The 21,277-nt window shown below is 43.6% G+C and overlaps 1 protein-coding gene and 1 pseudogene across 2 annotated transcripts in view; both read left to right on the top strand.

Moving 5' to 3' along the window:
- Window positions 1-21,277, top strand: part of Zfand3 (zinc finger AN1-type containing 3) — a 203,349-nt gene that overhangs the window by 157,908 nt on the left and 24,164 nt on the right. The gene's annotated exons all lie outside the window — the stretch shown is intronic.
- On the top strand, window positions 13,116-14,435 carry LOC115029717 (annotated as a pseudogene).

Consider the following 21,277-nt stretch of genomic DNA (forward strand, 5'->3'; position numbering starts at 1 on the left):
CTAAGCTAGCCTCAGGGTTGAATTTGTAATGACCCTAGAAAAGACTCCTTTGCTGGGTATGGTGCTCACCCTGTAAAACACTTAGCATGTGGGTCATACGGCTCTCTTGAAGTTTGATGTCAGTCTGGGCTATAATTGAGACCCTTTAAAAAGGAAGCTTCAGCTGGAATACAATAATTGTGTGAGGCAGTGGTGTCTGAATAAGGGCACACATGTAGCCTGTGAGATGTGAGGGAAACTAGTAAAGGACTACCTCAGCCTTTGAAGTTCATGTCTGTTCCTTCTCTCTGTCTCTTACACACATACACATCCATACATATGATTTATAAGCCAGATAGATCTATATACACATAAATAACATATTCAAGCGTAGAAACATTTTTTAGATAAGAAAGGAACTGTGAAAAGGTGTGTTTCTTTTTGTTTGGATCTAAAGGTCAGCTTTAGATCTGTTGCTGTTTGTCTTAGTAAAGACGTGACTGGTTGACACCTCGGCTTGTATTCCAGGTGTCCTTGTTAGCATCTGCTAGAGGATGATGATGTCATAACTCGGGTGGCTGGTGGGTGTGGTACTGGTGTTGTTGAAGTGGCTTGCCTTGCAGCCATTACTATGAGAAGTGGGGGTGGGCAGCAAGGAAGAGAAGGAGCCTTAATGTAGTGCTCTGTAGTAGCTCTAAGATGCAGATTGCAAACAGGAGCCCTTGTAGCAAAAGGAGGATTAGTTCTGCTGGTGAGCTGGCTTGAAAGGCTTTCTCATGCTGGGCTTTAGACATGGAGATTTTTTTTTTTTAAGATTTATTTTTTATTTTCTGTGTGAGTTTGTTGCCTGTATAGATGTGCACCACATGTTTGCCTAGTGCCCAAGGAGCCCAGAAGAAGATAGCCTGTCCTCTGTAACTGGTTAGAGAGGGTTGTGAGCCATTGTGTGAGTGCTGGGAACCACACCCGGATCCCCTGTGAGGTAACTTCTTTGTTAGGTAAAAATAAGCGTGCTCACAAGAATTTGGGAATTTAATCAGGAAAACAGATGGAAAGTTGGGTGGGTGTCCCCCTTCTTCACCTCCCCCCCCCCCAGTCTTTGTTGAAAGCTGAGCTGTCTGTCAGTGAAGGGCTGAAAAAAAAATGCTGGGTGTGTGTTGTGGGCTGCCTTGGCTAAAGCACGTCACACCTGCAGGTGACTGCAGAGCTCTAAGTTCTTCAGGGCTTGGAGTGTTTTGCACATGTTCCCTTGTTAATTCTTGGAACCTTTCTGCCAAGATCAGATATGCTACAAGGGAGAGTCGGCTTCCTTGGCAACAAGCCGCCAGAAGAATTGCTTTTGTCCTTCATCTTTTCTGATCACCACATGATACCACATGCATAAGCATGGTGGTTGGGGCTTCGGTCAGTATTACTTATATAGAAAAAAATAGTTTCTTATTTTTGTGCTTAAAATATTTTGTGGGAAGCAGGGGTGGGAGTGGGGTTGGCTTCTTGTTAGGCTTTCTTAAAGATTATTTGCGGTTGAGGCTTTTCCTGGGGCTTGTTATTTCAAAATTGCAGTTGTAGTGGGCGCTTTTTTACCACTGTGGTAAGAGTTACTTGGGGAGGAAAGGGGACTTATTTCATCTTAAACTTTCTGGTCACACTCCACCTCTGAAGGAAGTCAGGGCAGGAGTTAGAGCAGAGGCCGGGAAGGAGCGCTGTTGACTGGCTTTGTCCTCTGGTGAGCGGACCTATCTATCTCTCTCAGTCATTAGTCAAGAGAATACCCTACAGACGACAGCTGACATGCTAACCGCCCTCCACAGCAGTATTCAGAAACCAGTTAAAGGAAGGTTTCCTTCCTGTGGGCAGCTAAGAGGTTCTATAAAATCTTTCCAGCTGATTCAGAACCTAAAAGGTGTTAAGTCAGAGGTGCTTGCGCCTGCAGTTGTGTGGTTGTTGGTGTTCATGAGAACATTTTAATCTGAAACGTTGAGCATTTCGTTCTGAGGTGGATCAAGCCGTAGTGGTCAGGGTTACTCACCATGAGTGGCTCTCCTGTATCTTCTCCTTCTTCACTTCCCCTTGTTTCTCGACTCTCTTCCCCCCCTCTTCTTCTTCCTGGGAGGGCACCTGTAACTCACGTTTCTTCCTTGTTGGTCTTCCAGGCAGAGTTCGTCCTCAGGTCTGCAGTCTCAGCATTTGAGGCAGAAAATGAGAAATTTGACCTACTTATGTAGTTTCTATCAGTAGAATATTAGGGAAGATATAAACCTTTCTTTTTTATTTGCATTTAATGTAACCATTGAAGAAAGATCAAAACAGTAAATCTGCCACGGCAAGGAAAAAAGTATTAAAAATCCTTTACCTTGTTCATTCATCATTTTAGGTCTTAAGAGGTTCATTTGATCCTGGAGTTGGGGGTGGGGTGCAAAATGAATATAAAATGTTTGACAAAGCTGCAAATGTTTTAATTGAAAAGGTACCACCATCCCATGTTCTGCCCAATTAAATAAATCTTTCCCACTGTAGTCTATGATGTGTCCTAGAGGATGTGGGCTTGACCACTGAGGAGGTAAAGGGAGATGGCCCGTGCTTTGTTCTGTGTTGGCTGGTACTGGGTTTTAGAAATTAGTGTGTGTCACTTGTTTGTGTTAGATAATGAAACAAGGACTCACTAAGGCACTAGATACGTGGATGACTGGGTGCCGGGCGCTTCAGTCTGAAACACCACATCTGGTGCATAGATTTTGGGAAAAGCAGGGGAATGCTTCCTGGTTTGTAACAGTGCCCCTAAATGAGAGCAGTGTCCCCTTGCCACCAGTCACTTGTGTCTGTGCTGTACCAGAGCATGTGAACTGGCTTGTTGCTGTTTTAGAACAGTGTGGGGTGCAGGGTGGCCCTTGGATTTGAACCTTTTCTTTCTGTGTGCTTTGAGCAAATTTAGTTTGCTTAGGTTTGTGAACACATGTAGAACATTTTAGTTTTTACTTTTATGGTCATTTATTTTATCGTAGCTTGCACTCTTACCAAGGAGAAAGAGGCCCAAACACACCCATTAATTAGCTGTTCTATTGCTCCACTGGGGCAATATGTCTGAGCCTACAGTTTTCCCGAATGGTGTAGAGAAATTTACTCCGTGTTGCTCCTGGGTGCTTTTGTGTTTCTCAGTGGCTGCGTCTAGGCAGTGCTGCTCCTTAGGGTGTGAGCTGAGCTAGAAGTCACTGGGGTGGGAATGGAGCCTTGCGCCCAGAGCAGCAGAGCACAGCACAGCACAGCACTGGGGATAAATCTCCAGCACCTGGCAATGATACTGCCCATTAAGGAGACTTTTTTTTTTCCCTACTTGGTTCCTGGCTATACTAATAGAACAGCATATCAAGCAAGGCTGTAAATAAAAGTTATTACCTAATAGGTGGGTGCCGGAGTGGAACGGACAGAGCTGAGGCATGGAGGCCTTATTACTGCTCATCAGCAATTATAAACAGGATAAAGTGTGTGGGACTTGCGCTGGTGCTGCGGCGGCTAATAGAGGCTGGGATGTCACTGGCCCATGAGAGGATGATGGATGGTGATGGGGTTTTACTGCCTCATCTTGCTGCTTGCTTTCAAGACAAGTTGTGTTATCTGTTTTCCTGCTTGCTCATCTATCTGAAGAGAGACCGTCCGTTGCCTCTCTTACCAGCAGGTGGGTTGGCTCATGCTCCTCATTCCTGCATTTGCTTCTAAAGCGTCACTTTCATGAGATAGATGCCTTTGGAAACACTTCATCATCCTGGACGAGTAACACTGTAATCTTACTGCATCGCTTACTGTGAGGACATCTTCAGAAGTGGGGGGCCTCGCTGGGCGTGGTGGTGCACACCTTTAATCCCAGCACTCAGGAGGCAGAGGCAGAGGCAGGCAGATTTCTGAGTTCGAGGCCAGCCTGGTCTACAAAGTGAGTTCCAGGACAGCCAGGGCTATACAGAGAAACCCTGTCTGCAGCAGGATTGTGTTTTGTGTAAATAGAAAACCCGAGGAGAACTACATGGCTTCTGAGTGCCTTCTAAGCAGCCAATGCTTGGGAAATTGAGACAGTGCAGCACTGCTCAGCTCTGAGTGCTCTCCAGCCACAGTTATGAGATCCTAGTGACAGAAGCTGGACAGAGCAGAGCTCACAGCAACTCTTCAGAAGGGCAGCCCAGTTTCATCCCAGAGAAGAAGTGTTCTGCTTGTTCAGCTCTTTGTCATAATCAGGAATCTTCTTGCTGGTGGAGAATTTCTAGTCTTGTTAAATAAAATGGAGGCTGAAGGGAGACATTGTCATTAATCATTTTTCTTTGATGCTATAACCCATGGAATAGATAGTTTATTTTAAAGAACCTGATATATGATAATCCTATTATTAGAAGCCAGACAAACTAAGCAATGCTATAGGTGGGTCCTTTAGTCTGTAAATACTTTGCTGTTGGACAAACGTAGATATCTTTTCTATACAAAGTAAGATTTGAAGCTGGTTGTGGTGGTGCACACCTTTAATCCCAGCACTTGGACAGTAATGAGAGGTAGATTTCTGTGAATTCAAGGCCAACCTGGTCTACAGAGCAAGTTCCAGGACAGCCAGGGCTACACAGAGAAACCCTGTCTCTCAAAACAATAGAAAAACCCTCACATGAGTTGATACTAATTTATTAGATATTTTGTGAGTATCAACAAGTAGAGTAAAGAGGGATTGATCTGAGAGCGGTGTTTAAATGGGAAGTTGACAGAATTGATAAGGATTGGTTGAAGAATGTGAAGCAGGAGCCCAGGAGAGACTGGGCTGCCGACAGCCAGCGTGCAGAGAGAAGCAAGTGGCTGGTGTGGGGTTCCAGTTTCTGAGAACTACAATTTCTATCCTTGTAGGTCCACGGCTTTCATCCTGTGGGCTGTGACCCCTATGAGAGTTACATATCAGATATCCCGCATAGCAGATACTTACATTATGTGTCATAACAGTAGCTATATTACAGTTAAGTGACAGCAAAATAATTTTATGGTTGGGTGTCACCACAATATGAGGAACTTCATTAGGGTCGCAGCGTTAGGAAAGTAGAGAACCAGTGCTGTAGATAGTCTTAAAGAAAATTAGAAATATCGGCCTGTTTGAGAAATTGCCAGTCTAGAACCACAGTTAAAGCTACTCAGATTATTAAGGGAATGAGTACAGAGGAACAAGGAGCTAAGCACACAGTGTCAGTTAAGGAAGACAGAGGGAGGAACAGGCTCCCTTCAGGGTTGTGAAAGGTGCACAAGAACAGTCAGGAGGTGGGAAACTAGGGGAAGCTGGTGTTACTGCTCACAGATGGCTGGACGGACTGGCAGAAAGAAGTCTATGATGTGGTGGGAAGCCAAAGCTTGTCCAAAGACATTCTTTTCTGACTAAAGACGTAGGCAGGACTATCAGCCCAAAGTAGCTACAGGAAATGCTGTTGGACTGGGGGAAAAATCATCTCCAAGTAGTAGCTAGTCCAGACTAATGCTGTGGCGAGATTATGTGTAAACCACACAGTACTTTCCCAGAGGAAAGAGCAGAGAGAGGAATGTGGGTGCACGCCTGGGGTTTCTAATCAGAAACATTGATGTTGACAGTGTTGGACGTAGTAGGTGGCATGTCATGCCCTCAGGTGACTTAGGAGAGTGAGCAGCAGTCCACAGGAACAGCCAGCCTCTCCTGGACACGTGTGTTTTAGTACTTCATACGTAGAGGTCCTTACAGCATGGGAGAAGAGCCTCGTCCATCCCTGCTTGAATGAGTGCTCAGCTCACAGTTCCTGGTCTTGGTGCTTGTAGTGCATTCCTGTCCTCTCCTCCCCTCTGTGCAGTGTGTCACTCCTGTCCTCTCCGTCCCCGTTGAGGAACCCAGTCACCTGTCAAGTGCAGCACCATCTTCTTTAGCCCATTTTTACTTCTGATTAGAGAAACCCTGTTCCCTGTAGTTAACTGTTTATTCTTGTGTGTGTGCATGTGTGTGTTGTATATCCAGCTCCAGACCACAAACCCACAAGCAAGATTTCCATATTACTTATCATGGGTTCTCTATAAAACAAAAGAATCCAATAAATAGAAAACATGCATGCATGTGACTCTGACTGCTCCCTGCCAAGCCACCAGGTTATGTACTAGGACTAGATTTCATTCTCTGTAGTCTGATGTCATAGTGCCTGCACATCTGAAAGAGGATGTTTTCCCTAACTCCGCATTGGATGTTCTGTTCCTCAGTTTCTCTCAGACCTTTCATACCTTTTGTCAAAGCCCTTTTGGAGCATCCTGTCTTCTTTTTAAATGGTTATCTTCCTTAAACTCTTTTTATTGATTCTTTGTGAATTTGACATTGTGAACTCCAATTCCCATCCTTCCATATCTGCCATCCATCCTTGCAATCTCCTCCCCAAAAAGTAAAATAAAAAAAGAACAACCAAAAAAAGAAAAAGAGGCCGGGCGGTGGTGGCGCACGCCTTTAATCCCAGCACTTGGGAGGCAGAGGCAGGCGGATTTCTGAGTTCGAGGCCAGCCTGGTCTACAGAGTGAGTTCCAGGACAGCCAGGGCTACACAGAGAAACCCTGTCTCGAAAAACCAAAAAAAAAAAAAAAGAAAAAGAAAAAAATAAATAAAAAATAAACATGTCATCATTGAAGCTGCAGTGTGTTCCGGTGTGTCCCACTGTGCACCCTTTTGTCCACACAGCTTTCCCTGCAAATGCTCTTTACAGTGAGTCATTGCTCTGCGTGCGGGCCTCTGACTTCTGCTGCTCGATCGATCAGAACTGAGTCCTCTCCAGGACTCCTCAGATAGCCTGTGATACTCTACGGCACGGAGCTTTTGCAGGGCCAGCCTGTTGCTCGACAGTTCACAGATGGGCTAGATGTTGGGGTGGCCCCACTCAAAGCCCTGGGTTTGCCTCCCCGTCTTGGAATTCTTACCTGGACAAGCTATCGTCGAGCTATCCTCGAGCCGAGCTGAGAGTGTTGCCCCAGAGCTGCTTTCCTTGCTCTTGCCCTCTTCCCACCCTTCCTTTGCCTGAGGACACCCTCCATGGGTTAGCAGCAGAGAGACGGGCAGATATCCTCACTGTTGTGGCCACTGCAGGGAGTTTGGTAAGAATTCCCCCATGAACACATTGCTTCCTTTTTTTCTGGCATTTTATGTTATTACTGAGAAGTAAGATATCACTGGTTTTAACTTTTATAAGTAATGTCTCTAGAAATCTGTCACCTTTAGAATCCTTAGAATCATGTTTTCAATCTTTGGTGTCATAGGTTTTATAATGAACTACCTAGTGGCTGTCCTTGGTTTCATTCAAGACGTTGAGAGCTTGCTAGGCACCTTGAGCCCAGTGTGAGTTACCCGTCCATACTAGAAAGATTTTGATGGTCCTGCTCCTCTCTTTCTGGTACTCATAAAGTAGATGTCAAATGTCTCTCAACTCCATTCTCAGTGTGTTGGTCCCCTCCTTGCTGTGTGGGTACTTCTGTTGTTTATCTTTCAGACTTTGGGATTTTATCCAAGCATGGCTTCCTTCTACCATGCCTCAATAGGACTTTTAGTCGAGCCTGTCCATAGGTTGGAGTAGGATAGGTATGTTGACTAGCAGAATGGCCTTTAAGCCAGTTGAGAACTGTTTGTCAGGTGTTCGCCTTATGGTAGAAACTGAGGCTGAGAGACCGTGGACATGATTGTCTGTTCAGCCTGTTCATGTCTTTAGAGAAGGCCTGGCCAATGTTTTCATGAGGCAGTGGGCTGGCTGTAGCACAAAGCTTGCAATCTTACGCAGTACTTCATGTGGGTCCCTGGCATTCTGCCCTGGTTCTACTGTTCCTGCTTTTTCTGAGTCCAGCTTTGGGATCTTCTTTGGTCACAGTGGCTTGTAGCCACCAGGGTTAATTTCCCCCATAATCTACTGAGAACATCTTTAACATCGTTTGCTGAGGCTGAGGAGATGGCTCAGTGGTTAAGAGCACTTGCTGCTCTCACAGAGGACCATGTCCAGGAGCTCACATCTGCCCACTGCTCCCCTTTCTGGTTTCTGTGGGCACGGGTACACAGGGAGCAAGCTTGCACATACAGATCTTTACAGGCCCCTTGCCTTTTGAATATGTTAAACACATACAGTTGTTTTATTGAAATAGGTTCATTCTTTCTGGGTTTCTTTTTTTTTTTTTTTAATTCATTTTTAAGTTCCATCTGAGAAGGAACCAGAAAGATATCTCGGCTGTCTCATTGTCATCCCTAGGACACCCTAGGACGTCATTCCACCCCTCAAGGACTCTCCCACCGACCCATATCCCTAACTCTTTTTTGACTTTGTTCTATTCTGCTTTTGTTCTAGTTCTTGTTTTAAGTTATGTTTACTGTTTGTGTGTAAAGCAATCTTTTCAGAGATTTTACAAGTTTGCCTTTAAAATTATGCCTTATTTTTCAAATTATTCTGTTTTTTAATTTTATAATTGCATATTTCTCTTATTATGGATTTCATCACAGTCTAGGGCCCATAGAGGGTTACTTGGTTTTGTTAACCTTGGAGGCATTTTTGTCATGGGGACCTCATCTTGTACTTAGTTATCTGAACAGCCGAGTGCCTCTATGGACTCCGTTAACCAGCCGCCACTCTATATGTATAATTATTTTTGGTATACATGCACATACTCTGATATAAAAAGCTTATTTGCCCTTATGCTCCCTGCCGTTCTGAATTCTGTTTCATTACCAGTATCCACCCACCGAGTTTCAAAAAGCCATTCCCAAAAAGCAGAGCCACAACTCAGAATTTTAAATAAACCACATCTCTATTAGTTCTACAGGCTAGGGAATTAGTTACCTGTTATGCTTTTCCCACATTCATCTGCCCTTTCAGAACTTATTAAAAATGTATCCATGTATAAGTTAGAAGGAGGACATTGAGCTCAGGGTGTCCATTTCCTGTTACTTCAGTGAGGGCAGAGCTGTAACATGATCTTGATGGCATTTGTTTGTTTGTTTGTTTGTTTGTTTGTTTGTTTTTTGAGACAGGGTTTCTCTGTATCGGCTGGCTGTCCTGGAACTCACTCTGTAGACCAGGCTGGCCTCGAACTCAGAAATCTGCCTGCCTCTGCCTCTGCCTCCCGAGTGCTGGGATTAAAGGTGTGCACCACCACTGCCCAACTAATGGCTTTTACTTTGCATGTGGGTGTGTGTTCACTTAACAGACAGTGTCCTGGTGGCTGCTGGGCTTTTTCTCCTAGAAAACTGTTGAACTCTTCTCCACAGACAATGCTATCACATCGTAGTTTCAATGACATGTCTGACATACAAGGTGGCTTTTAAAAGATGGGTGGTTGGGGGAGACGTATGCAGTAGCAGCTAAATGATAGGTGTTAGCACTTGCTTCTAGCCTGGCACAAACTGGTAGTTCTGTAACTAACAAGACCTCCTCACTTCCTCTTGATGGGGGAAGAGGGGCTGTGCTCAGGATATAAAGTGAATGAATGAATGAATGAATCGACAAGAAAAAAACAACATAAAAATTGGACATTTTGATTTTTCTTAAAACCTTTACAAATTACTTCTATCAGAGCCACCTCAAAAACATAAGATCCAGCGTTAGCCGTATTTCTCATTCATTCATGTATCGGTGTGGATCTTGCCTTTAAAGGCCTTAGCATCCCTTTGCATTCTGAATTAGCATTTTCGGAAGCTAAAGATTTGATTAACATTTGTCTGACTTCTGAATCTGATATTGTTCTATTTACAGCTCAAGTCTTGCTTTGAAGAAAAAAAAAAAAAAACCCAAAAACAAAACATCACGAAGGCTCCTTTGCGGCCGGCCGTGTATAATCTTAGTAAATGATTTCAGCCCTCATCCTGATCGCCAGCCCTGTCCCAAGCATGTAAAGCCACTAAACTACACAGTGCCAAGGTGTGACCGTTACATTGTATGTTGGCCTTCACCGAGCTGCTGATCCTAGGCAGGATTAATACCGCCAGCCCTAGTTCATTAGTCTATGTCACCATGATGGCCACTGAAACTGAGGACCAGCTTCTAATACTGGTGTTGCAGTCTTCTGAGGTTCCTATGAATTTAATATCTGTTTCACATAGGGTGAATGCATGCCATATGAAATGACTGTTTCCTTAAATCACTTCAAATCTAATATTTCTATAGGATTTAACGTCTTCATAACCTTGGGGGGTGCTTATTGTGTACGGGTAGACCTTGCATAGTAACTGGATAAACTGAGGTGGACTTTTTAACAGGCGTGGGTCACCCCTCTTTAGTTTCCTTATTCTTGGTCTAAATTCTTCCACCTGTGTCTGAGTATTTTTCTTATTTTCATCTATAAGTCTTTCTGAGGCTTGTCTCTTATCAGTCCACTTTTCCTATTTGGCACAAAAAACCACTATGGCTATTAAGGATAAAATATGAACTACCAGACTGATAGTAATTATAATCAGTACTATGTCAAATCTCAATTAAGTCATTTATCTTTTCATTTTGTGCTTTTATTTTCAAGCCATCTAAAGTAGCATTAAATGGAGTCCTAATGCCCAATATTATATTTCCCATTTTCACACGGGAAAGATTCTTCCTTTTAATATTATTTAACTCTGGGGATTTCCCAAGTATTTTTCCAAATCTGATGACTTATTAATTTGTCTGCAGCTTGTACGATTTCTTTGTTCATGTGGTCATTCTCCATGTTGGGCGCCAAATTTTGTTTTTTAACTAAATCTTAATCATTCAGTTTTACCATGCTTATGAGTCACATGCTGGGGTGAAAACCTTTCAGCTCAGAGAGGTGGAGAAAGCACCCAGCTGACCTTCTTCCTCAGCCAATGTTTTGCACTGATTTTGTGGGTCCTTCCTCAGTATTGGCCATTCCATCCCCTGGTCTATAGGTTGCCAAGAATTCTATTAGTTTTGGTTCCATCAGTAGTTGATGAACCATCAGTAAACCATGCATTAGCCAAATTCTGTGACCATTCCATTGGTCCCCACAGTTCAATAGGTGCATCTTTTGTGGGACGGGGGGGGGGGCAGTTAGACAGTTTGAGATATTTCCTCAGTGCAGAAGGCACAGACCCCTTTGTTACCACACCCTGGTCATGAGAGAATCCAGATAGGAACCAATTCTACTGTAATGCCTTTCCTTTCATGCCTAAGCCTGCCTTTGAATGGATCCAATCCATTATTGTAAGGGGTGCCCTTCTGACCATAGGGTGGTTGGCAGTGACCGAGTATAAAGTTCTGTGTGCCTTGTAAAATGTCCAGATTTGTTTTGCAAAGAGACAGTATTTATTCTCTACATGGAGTGCATATGCGATAGAAGCCACAAAGCCAATGCTGGTAGCCTCCTTGCTTTATGATGAGTCCCCAGTTACCAGGATACCATGCACAGAGATGAGCATAAGTTCAATAAATATGATATCTGTAACTAGGGTATGTAGCGGTTCCCAATTAAATCTACTTAAGTACGTGGCAGCTATGCTCTCTGCCCCACACCTTCTCAGGCACAGTGGCTCTCTTCCACCTCCTGGCATGGCGGACCTCCTCCTTCCTCTCCTTCCTCCCTGTCTCATGCACAGGAATCCTCCAAGTCGCATCCAGCGGCTTCATTTACCAATCAGAACCAACTGTGGGTAGGATCCCTCAGTGTCTCACACGTGGATTCTCGTGTAAACTGTTTTAGGGACCGAAAGTAATCCAGTACAAGCAGCATTAGGCCGAACCCCCCACGGGGGCATGGTTTGGCTCGGTATCGGTCAGGGTTGCGTGCACAGATGAGCTCGCTGGCATCTGCAACGCGGTTCCCTTGGACATCAGTTGCCTTTCTAGTAACCCTGTAGAAGGTGGGGTTGGTTTTTTTTTTTTTTTTGTATAATAATCTAAATGTTTTGTAATTTTTCTAGTATGTAAACCTATCAATTAATACCAAACAATAAAAATGTCCTTTTTATCTAAGAAGAAAACTTAAAAGGTAATGTCAAAGATGGCGTGGACCATGTGGCTATTTATGGTCTAATATTCTAACATGAAATTAAGACACATAGTCTAAAAATACCCAGTTTTCATTTCATGCCAGTAAGGCAAATGTACTTTTGGTAAATTATCATTTGAAAATAATTAGTATTTTTTTTTTCATGCCTGATCAAATGAAAGGCATTTGTTATGTCTTTATAAGCTAGTTTGGACTGAATGACCAAGCTGTCTGATGAACTATTGGCTGTCCTTAGGAGGTCTCTCCTGCTTGAATCTAATCTTCATCAGTCTTGATGGTATCCATAGCTTTCTTCTCCTGTAGAAACAAAGACAAAACCTCTTCCCCAGTGTAACGCATATCCTGGGTTCCATTCGGAGGTCAGCATAACTTAAAATATGCAGGATGATTTAGTTCAGCAGTGGTTTCTGTGATGCAGTGTCTCTCCATAGCTGCTGGTTCTTTCTTATTAGCATTTAAAAATTTAAAGTTAATAAAGGACTATGTAATCTGTCTCTGGGGGTCTTTATTACCCCTGTCTGTTTATTAAGCATATCTTTTAAAGTGTGATTAGATCTTTCTATGACTGCTTGTCCTATAGAATTGTGTGGTATGTCTGTAATATGCTTTATGTTGTAATATGCAAGAAACATATCCTGGAGCATTGTCAGTTTTAATTTGTACAGGTATCTTAATAATAGCCGTAACTACTAGTAAATATGTAATTATAGTATTTATCTCCTGAAGAGGCCAATCTGGATCCCAACTTTCTGGTGAAATTATTGTTACATCTGCTCCTGTGTCAACTAAACCTTTAGTTTCAATGCCATTTATTTGTATTTTTGTTTTTTGGGAGGGGGTGGGGGGAAGGGTTGTTTGTTTGTTTGGTTGGTTTTTCCAGACAGGGTTTCTCTGTATAGCCCTGGCTGTCCTGGAGCTCACTTTGTAGACCAAGCTGGCCTTGAACTCAGAAATCTGCCTGCCTCTGCCTCCCGAGTTCTGGGATTAAAGGCGTGCGCCACCACGCCCGGCTTATTTGTATTTTTAGCTTTGATCTCTGATCATTTACAGCATTTTGCCAAAATAATTGTTTTCTGCTCTCTTCTGAAATTTTTGTTGTACCGATTGAAGCTGCTCTGTCCTTGATTACATTAGTAGGCATTAAACCTTTTAATTGGTCTGTGGATGAGTTTCTCTGATGCTGATAGGGTTATTTTGTCTGTGCCTTGTTAACCTACATTCATTTGTCCAATACCCGCCTTTGCCACATCTTCTGCATACTCCATCTCCAGAAGACTGGGACCATCTTTTTGGATTATCTGTAGAAAAACCATTGTTTCTAGGAATGGTTTGCCCATAATCCCTTTTCAATGACTTAGCTTACCATAATTAAAGCATCTGCAGTTTCAATGCGGTACTTAGCTCGACTCTTAGCTGTCAGAGACAGTAACCAGACTTGGTGTCTGCTTCTGTCACTTTCGACTTCTAACTACCATGCATATATGCATCTCTATCCATGTTGGCTAGGCTGGTATCCAGATTGGCAATGCCCTGCCTGAAACTTGGCATCCAGCCTGATCTGCCTGAAACTTGGCATCCAGCCTGATGGCCAGAGGCCAAGTGACAAGACAAGACCATTGGGGGAAGAGAGGACTCCTTCATCACCTTCCTCAGTGAGACGGGCACTAGCAAGCATGTGCCTTGGGCAGTTTTTGTTGCCCTGGAAGCCACAGTTATTGTGAAGTTCACACTAGTCTCTACCACCAGCTCTTCCACCCTAAACAGCTCATCACAGGCCAAGAGGATGCTGCCAGTAATATGCCCTTGGCCCCTACACCATTGCAAGGAGCTCATTGGCCTTGTCTTGGACAGAATTTGCAAACTGGCTAACCATTGCACAGGTCTTTGGGGCTTCTTGGTTTCCTATAGCTTTGTCAAGGGAACTGGCTATGGGATGGAGAGCTATTGATTACCAAAAGAAATCCGAGCTGGAGCTCTCCATTAACCCGTCCCCTAGGTTTCCACTGCTAAGGTTGAGCTCTACACCTCCATGCTCATCACCCACACCACCTTGGAGCTCTCTGATTGTGCCTTCATGATAGACAGTGAAGTCATCTATAACATGTCCAGAAACCTCAATACTGAGTGCCCGACTTAGACTAACCTTAGTCGCCTTATTAGCCTGATTAGTGTCTTCCATCACTGCTTCCCTCAGCTTTGATGGAGCCCTGTATGTTGATCTGACAGAATTCCAGACCAGCCTGGTGGTGCTCTACCCTCACATCCACTTCCCTCTGGCCACTTATGCTCCTGTCATCTCTGCTGAGAAAGCCTACCAGGAGCAGCTTTCTGTAGAAAGATTACTAGTGCCTGCTTTGAGCCAGCCAACCAGAAGGTGAAATGTGACTCTTGTCATGGTAAATACATGGCTTGCTGCCTATTGTACCACAGTGGTATGGTTCCCAAAGATATCCATGCTGCTATTGCCACCACCAAGACCAGGTGCAGCATCCAGCTTGTGGACTTGTATCCCCACTGGCTTCAAGGTTGGCATTAATTACCAGCCTCCCACTGTGGTCCCTGGAGCAACCTGGCCAAGGTCCAGAGAGCTGTGTGCATGCTGAGCAACACCACAGCCATTGCTGAGGCCTGGGCTCCTGTAGACGACGTTTGATCTGTTGCATGCCAAGCGTGCCTTTGTGCACTGGTGTGTGGGTGAGGACATGGCTGCCCTAGAGAAGGATTATGAGGAGGTTGGTATGGGTTCTGTTGAAGCTGAGGGTGAAGAAGGAGGACACAGGGATGCTAGTTGCTGCATTATGTTCAGTTCCAGCAGTGGTGGCCGGCATCCATGCTAGTATGTCATTTTGTTCTGTGATCACTTCTGCATGTGTACTCTAAGATTTTTTTCCATGATGTCTCAAAGTAAAAGCTTTAAGGGGGAAAAAAAATCTCCCTATTTATAATTTGGTTTTCTTTTTCTCTCTTTTTTTTCCTCTTTCTTTTCTTCCCTCCCCCCTCTCTCCCTCCCCCCTCTCCCTCTCCCTTTGCTGAAGGTGTTTTTCAGCAGTAGGAGTTCCCTGATAGAATCTTTAGGATCATTTATGTGTGCTATAATATCTTCAGATAGAGTTACCTTGGCATCTCCCTTTCCATCCAGATTGTATCCCCTTGATCTCTCTTACCTGTCTTATTGCTCTAGCTAGAACTTCCAGCACTCTATTGGATAGCTGCAGAGAGCAGCCTTGTCTTGTCTTTGCTTTTAGTGGAATTGCTTTAAGTTTCTCTCCATTTAATTTGATGCTAGCCATTGGCTTGCTGTATGTTGCCTTTATTGTATTTAGTTATGCACCTTGTATCCCTGATCTCTCCAAGACTTTTAACATGAAGGGGTGTTGGATTGTGTCAAAAGCTTTTTCAGTATCTAATAGATAAATGCATTTGTAGAGGAATAAAATCACATTTAAAGTCTTGGCCTTCCTCATTCCTAGAATAGCAGTAATAGTAATTGACACAATTAAGAACAGATCCTACTGAGTTTGGAGGGATACAGACTAGGAGTGACATGTCAAAGTCTGCGACAAATCATAAGGAAAACTTAGAAGTAAGAGTTGGCTTCACAAGCCTGGAAAGGTGTGAGCTCCAACCTCCAGCCGGCCCTGACGAGTTTTCCCATCAGACCTTGAGTGGGGTCAGTGTTTCTGGGAAGTAGGCAGAAGGCTCTCCTGCCAGTCACTGGCAAGCTCAGCTACTCTGGAATACAACTACATGTGGGGTTTTCTTCCTGAACATAATTTCAGCCTTACCAAAAAGGTTAGGAGATTGTAGACAATTCCCAGGTATCTCTCATACAATTCTATAGAGTTAACGTTTTTACCACATGGACTCTACTTCTGCACGTTTCTCTCTTCATATATATATATATATATATATATATATATATATATATATGAATATATATATATATATTGCTATGTGAGTACATTGCAGACAGTAGTCTTTTATACAGACTCTTAACTGTCTAATTCTTAAAGCCAAGACTCAGTGTTATATGGTTAGGGTACAATTTTCAGAACTTAAAATTTAACTTTAATGTAGTAGTACATAGTATTTTTAGTGTGTTGTTTGAAGTGTGGACATCTTGATGAATCATTCGTCAAAAGTTGAGGTTAAAATGTTAGGTACTTGGTCTGCTTATGTATCAGGTATGCATGGCAGGCAGTTTTCATAATTTATTAGCTCCTCTCCTTTCATTATGCAGCAGCTTCCTTTACAGATGGGGCTACTTCCTGCTCCTGTACAAACTGTGCTTTGGCTTTGTCCTGAGGTGGCTTTCTCCAGCTTTCCTAAACCCTGCACCCTTGGCAGTGTTCCTCCTGGTTGCAACCCCAAGGATGGATGCCTGATGCCCTGGCTTGGGTTGAGAAAAGGCTACCGTGTTCTTTCTGGGCACAGGGGAGAAGTTTGCAGTTAGGGCCACTGGAGACTCACATCAGGTGCTATTTTTTCTGTGGCCCCTTGGGCATTATTTATAGGCTTGAGGATTTACTCTGACAGTAATGAGCCAAGATTTGAGGTAGAAGCAGCTAAGTGATAGTTCAGAAGAGGAACTGTAGTAAGCTCAGTGCTAAATTGGAAACAAAAATAGTTTAAAAACAAATCAGCAGTTTGATTTTAGCATCCACTCAGTCATGCATTCAAACTGATTTTCTTTAAACAGCAAAATACAAATGTTCAAACATTTTCCTTTTCATTAAACCTGTAGCACTCATCTCATGGATGCCAGCTTCTCATGGCAAGATTGCCATCATGAGGAAGTGAGCGCCTGCTTCCCTCCATCCCTCCCTCCCTTGTCCTCTCTTCCTTCATTGTTGCTGTGTTGAGCATCAGTGTAGCTAGCAATGTAGCTAATGTTGTACCTTGCCTGGAAGCTGGCATTGCTACTCAAATAGGTAAAACAATTGAAGATTGAAAAAGTACTCCAAGGGGGCCTGGGGCGATGGCTGGGTAAGAGCACTGACTGCTCTTCCATAGGTCCTGAGTTCAAGTCCCAGCAACCCCATGGTGGCTCACAACCACCCGTAATGAGATCTGACACCCTCTTCTGGCGCGTTTGAAGTCAGCTACAGTGTACTTATGTATAATAATAATAATAAATAAATCTTTTAAAAAAAAGTACTCCAAAAAAGGATAGCGTGAATAGTGTTTTTTATGATTTTAAAATAAGTTAGGAAACTAAATAATATTCCATTTATCTTCATCTATTTCCCTCCCCCACTCCTACAGTTGTATTTCTATATAAAAGACAGCGTGTCCGTCTTCTTGATTTAAAAAAAACCAAAAACCAAAAAACAAAGCTTAGGCTCACTGCTGGCTAAGTCATCAGTGCTCTGGAGACCAGGATACTAGAGGATACCCCTTTAAAGGCAGCTGCTTCTGTCTTTCTCCTCTTAACTCTTTCCAAATATTAGACAGCAATAAGGAAAAGTCACTGTAGTTACCAGTGTTACCCTCTGTCTGAAACAGGAAGAAAACTTAGGAAAACTTATAGACTTAATAGAATTGAGGCATACATTTACTCCACATCTTTAGGAAGTTTAACCCTTAAATTTGCGTTTTATGAAACTAAATGCAAACAGTGTCATCCATCCTGTATACAGTGACATGAAAATGAACATGTGGACGTGTCCCCTGAAGATAGGAAGACCGAAGTCTTACTCTTTGGTAGCACTGAAGGAGAGAGCAGATGAGACATGCGAGTCTGTTCTTCTTGTGAATCCAGCTTTGTGGTTTTCATCCTCATCGTTGATTTGTAGTTGAGGACTAGAGGGCAGCCGATAAGTAGTGACATTTCCCTTGGGGTTTTCCTCCTCCTCCTCCTCCTCTCCTGCCCTTTTCTTCCTTTCCCCTTCTCCCTCTACTTCCTGAGTGCTGGGATTCTAAACTTGGGCCACCATGCCCAGCTTTCTTGAGTGTATCTATATTTTTTTTAAGAAAAAAATATTTGACATCTATGAGTGTCTTGTCTGCATGTACGTCTGTGTGCCACATGCGTGCCTGGTGCCTGAGGAGACTGGAAAACAGTGTTGGAGCTTCGGGAACTGGAGTTACAGACAGTTGTAAGCCACCACCATTGGGTGCCAGGAATTGACACTGGATTTTCTGCAAGAGCACCCAGTGCTCATAACTGCTGAGCCATCTCTCCAGCCACCCCCACCCTAAATAAACAGGATGTCATGTGACCCAGGTTTGTCTCAGGCTCACTACATAGCTGAGGCTGAATTGAGTGTTAAGATTACAGATATATTCACCATATTTGGTTTATGCAGTACTGGGGATCAAACCCATAGCTTTGTTTGTGCTAGACAAACACTCAACTGAATAATTGCCCCAGCTTCTTGAGTTTCAGTTTTTCTTTTCCCCCCTCTTATCTTCTCAGGAATGTACCCTTAGTCTATGGTGTGTTCTACTTTGTTGATAGTTGTTAAAAATCAGTGCATTGGGCTGGAGAGATGGCTTAGCGGTTAAGAGCACTGACTGCTCTTCCAGAGGTCATGAGTTCAAATCCCAGCAGCCACATGGTGGCTCATAACCATCTGTAATGAGAAACAAATAAAAACCTATGGGCCAGAGCAAGCAGGGCCGGAGTGAGCGGGGGCTGGAGCAAGAGAAAGAAGGAAAGGGGGGCGAAAATCAGTGCATTGTAACATTGAACTCTTAAGGTACCTAAGTAGGTCATAAAAAGAGGAGATTATATATTCAATCTGAATGAAATCTGGGGAGTCTGCAGATACAGTTCAATCAGCAAGGCTGACAGGTTTTGCTAATGAAGACACCAAAATCAGGAAGTCACGCTAGGCTGAGTAAGGCCTCAGAAGAGAACTGGTATATTTATTGCCAACCTGTTAGACTGCTGACCAGCTTGCCTTTCTTGGGATGTAGCTCTTGGTGATGCCCTCTTTGGAAGTAGAAGTGACACTTAACAAACCAGGATGCTGTTGCGTAGGTTTCCAGAAGTTCATGGGTGTGTGGGCTGCTGGCCTTTGTGTTTGCTTTTATAGGACATTTGGTATAGAAGCTGGAAGAGGCTGTCAGAGAGTTGAGAAGTACCTTTGACTAGATGTGTGAGGTCCGTGGAGAGCTTAGGTGGCCTGTTTTACCTTTCTTGATTATTAAAATAGAATTTCAAATGGAGTTACCTAACTTGGTCCAGAGCTGTTTGTATCGTACAAGGAATCAGTACAGACTGATTATGGATTTTCCCACAGTAACAGGATAGTGATTGAAATCCAGTATTAAGCCCAAAATATGACAGCACCAGTTACCACATCATGTAGATGTGGTAGAATAAAGATGATTTTATATAAATTAAATTGCTATGATTACAGAAATCCAGAGTATTATGAGCAGGTATGAGAGGAACAAAGTCAAACATCATATAAATCATATTCCAAGAGCAGTGAATGAAGTTGCTTGACAGACATCTTCCTCAGAGACGTTGGTGATGGTTGTGGTCAGGGTCTGCAGCAATGAGAGGAGCCTTGTCTTCATTTCAGCTTGTGAGCCAGAGCTGCTTCCCTCCCTTGTTGTAGGGACCACTGTGCCTGCATTTGTAAGAGCAGGAGAAACGCATCCTCCTGGTAATAAGGTGCTCCATGGAAGAGCAGGAATAGTCTTCACATGTGACAGCCACCATGGGGGATAGTGTTAGGATCGCAGGCAGGTTTTCCTGGCTCACAACCCAGCACTACAGAGTTCCAGCTGAGAACGGGAAGTTCCTTTACCCTCTGTGTTGGTTTTCCCATTTGTGAGATTCAGGAAATAATAATCCCTCTGTTGTAGCCTTGCAGAAATTGAGTTAACATACATGAAATGTTTAGAAGGTATATGTTGATAATATGTACTTTGTTAGCATTCAGTTGCTGTTATTGCAGGAACATACAAAGGGAGCCTCTCTAGTCATATATCTGCCTACTTTGATGAATGGTTTTAAAATTATGTTGGAAAAGCCATGCGTGGTGACACACACCTTCAGTTTCAACATTACTAAGGAGGTAGGAATGGGAGAATCTCTGTTAGTTTGGGCCAGACTGGTCTATATAGCAAGTTTCAGGCCAGCTAGAACTACACAGTGAGACCCTGTCTCCAAACAAAACAAAAATACTGCATTGGCAGAAGGTTACATGTTGTATGGTTCTATTCCTATGTCCCTGTACATGTGTGTCTGCTGGAAGTATTCTAGAGATAGCCAAGGTGTAGACATTGAGGACAGAGAGTGACTATGGCAGATGAAACAAGGGCTTGGAAGAAGGCGGCATGGCCCTAAAAGAGCAGATACGCCAGCTGGAGTAGTGATGCCTGGGCTCCAGCACCTGAGCCTGTGCTCATTTTAGACAGATAGAGAAATTCTGTAAGAAAAACAACGGTCATGCAGTGTAAGGATTCTTGTGGTGATGGAGGTGTTTCATGGCTTGAAACATACCCGCCCGACATAAGTTGCCTGGTGTGGGGACAGTGGGCGAAGAGTACATGAAATACTATTTCTTATAACTGTGTGTAAAAAGGACTTTAATTTTTTCAAAACCTATATTTAATAATGGTTTTTAAGTGCTTTAACTTCCCTTTTAGCCTACCACCTACAAGAGGTAGTGGGAAAGAAAGGATATGGAGGTGGAGGGGAAAGTGGACCTGTTTAGGAAGATTCTTTGGAGCAACTCCCATCTGTGTTGCCTGAAGTCGGCAGTTCAGTTCACAGGTCAGCAGCAGCAAACACTTCACAGATACACCAGCAGTCCAGTTTGGTAGTCAGGATAGCAACAGCAGTGACACGATCTAGCAGAGCTGTGTTCTCTAAGTACCTTTACGGTGCAGAACAGTCCACTAGGGTCTTAGGGTAAAGAGAAGATAGATGAGTGACTGCTCGCTTGGTGCTTTGCAGTAAGTGGGTGCAACAGAAGACAGCAGGGTGACACATGGGACCACAGCCACCTGCCTCCTGATCACATTGAAGGGTAGCTCAGGAGATGCCTTTTCCTGATCTTTCATTTCTCCCCCAGTCAACTCCCTTTACTCTTTTTGTTGTTGTTGTTGTTGTTGTTTTTGGTTTTGTTTTGTTTTGTTTTTGAGACAGGGTTTGTCTGTGTAGTCCTGGCTGTCCTGGAACTCACTCTGTAGACCAGACTGGCCTCGAACTCAGAAATCAGCCTGCCTCTGCCTCCCAAGTGCTGGGATTAAAGGCGTGCGCCCGGCAATTCTCTTCACTCTTAAGGGTGGGTTTTCTCCTTTGTGTATTGTTCACACTCTACTCATCATCCATTTACTAGGCTGTAGATTGTAC

This window comes from Mus caroli, chromosome 17, assembly GCF_900094665.2.
Source record: "Mus caroli chromosome 17, CAROLI_EIJ_v1.1, whole genome shotgun sequence".
Classification (NCBI taxonomy): domain Eukaryota; kingdom Metazoa; phylum Chordata; class Mammalia; order Rodentia; family Muridae; genus Mus; species Mus caroli.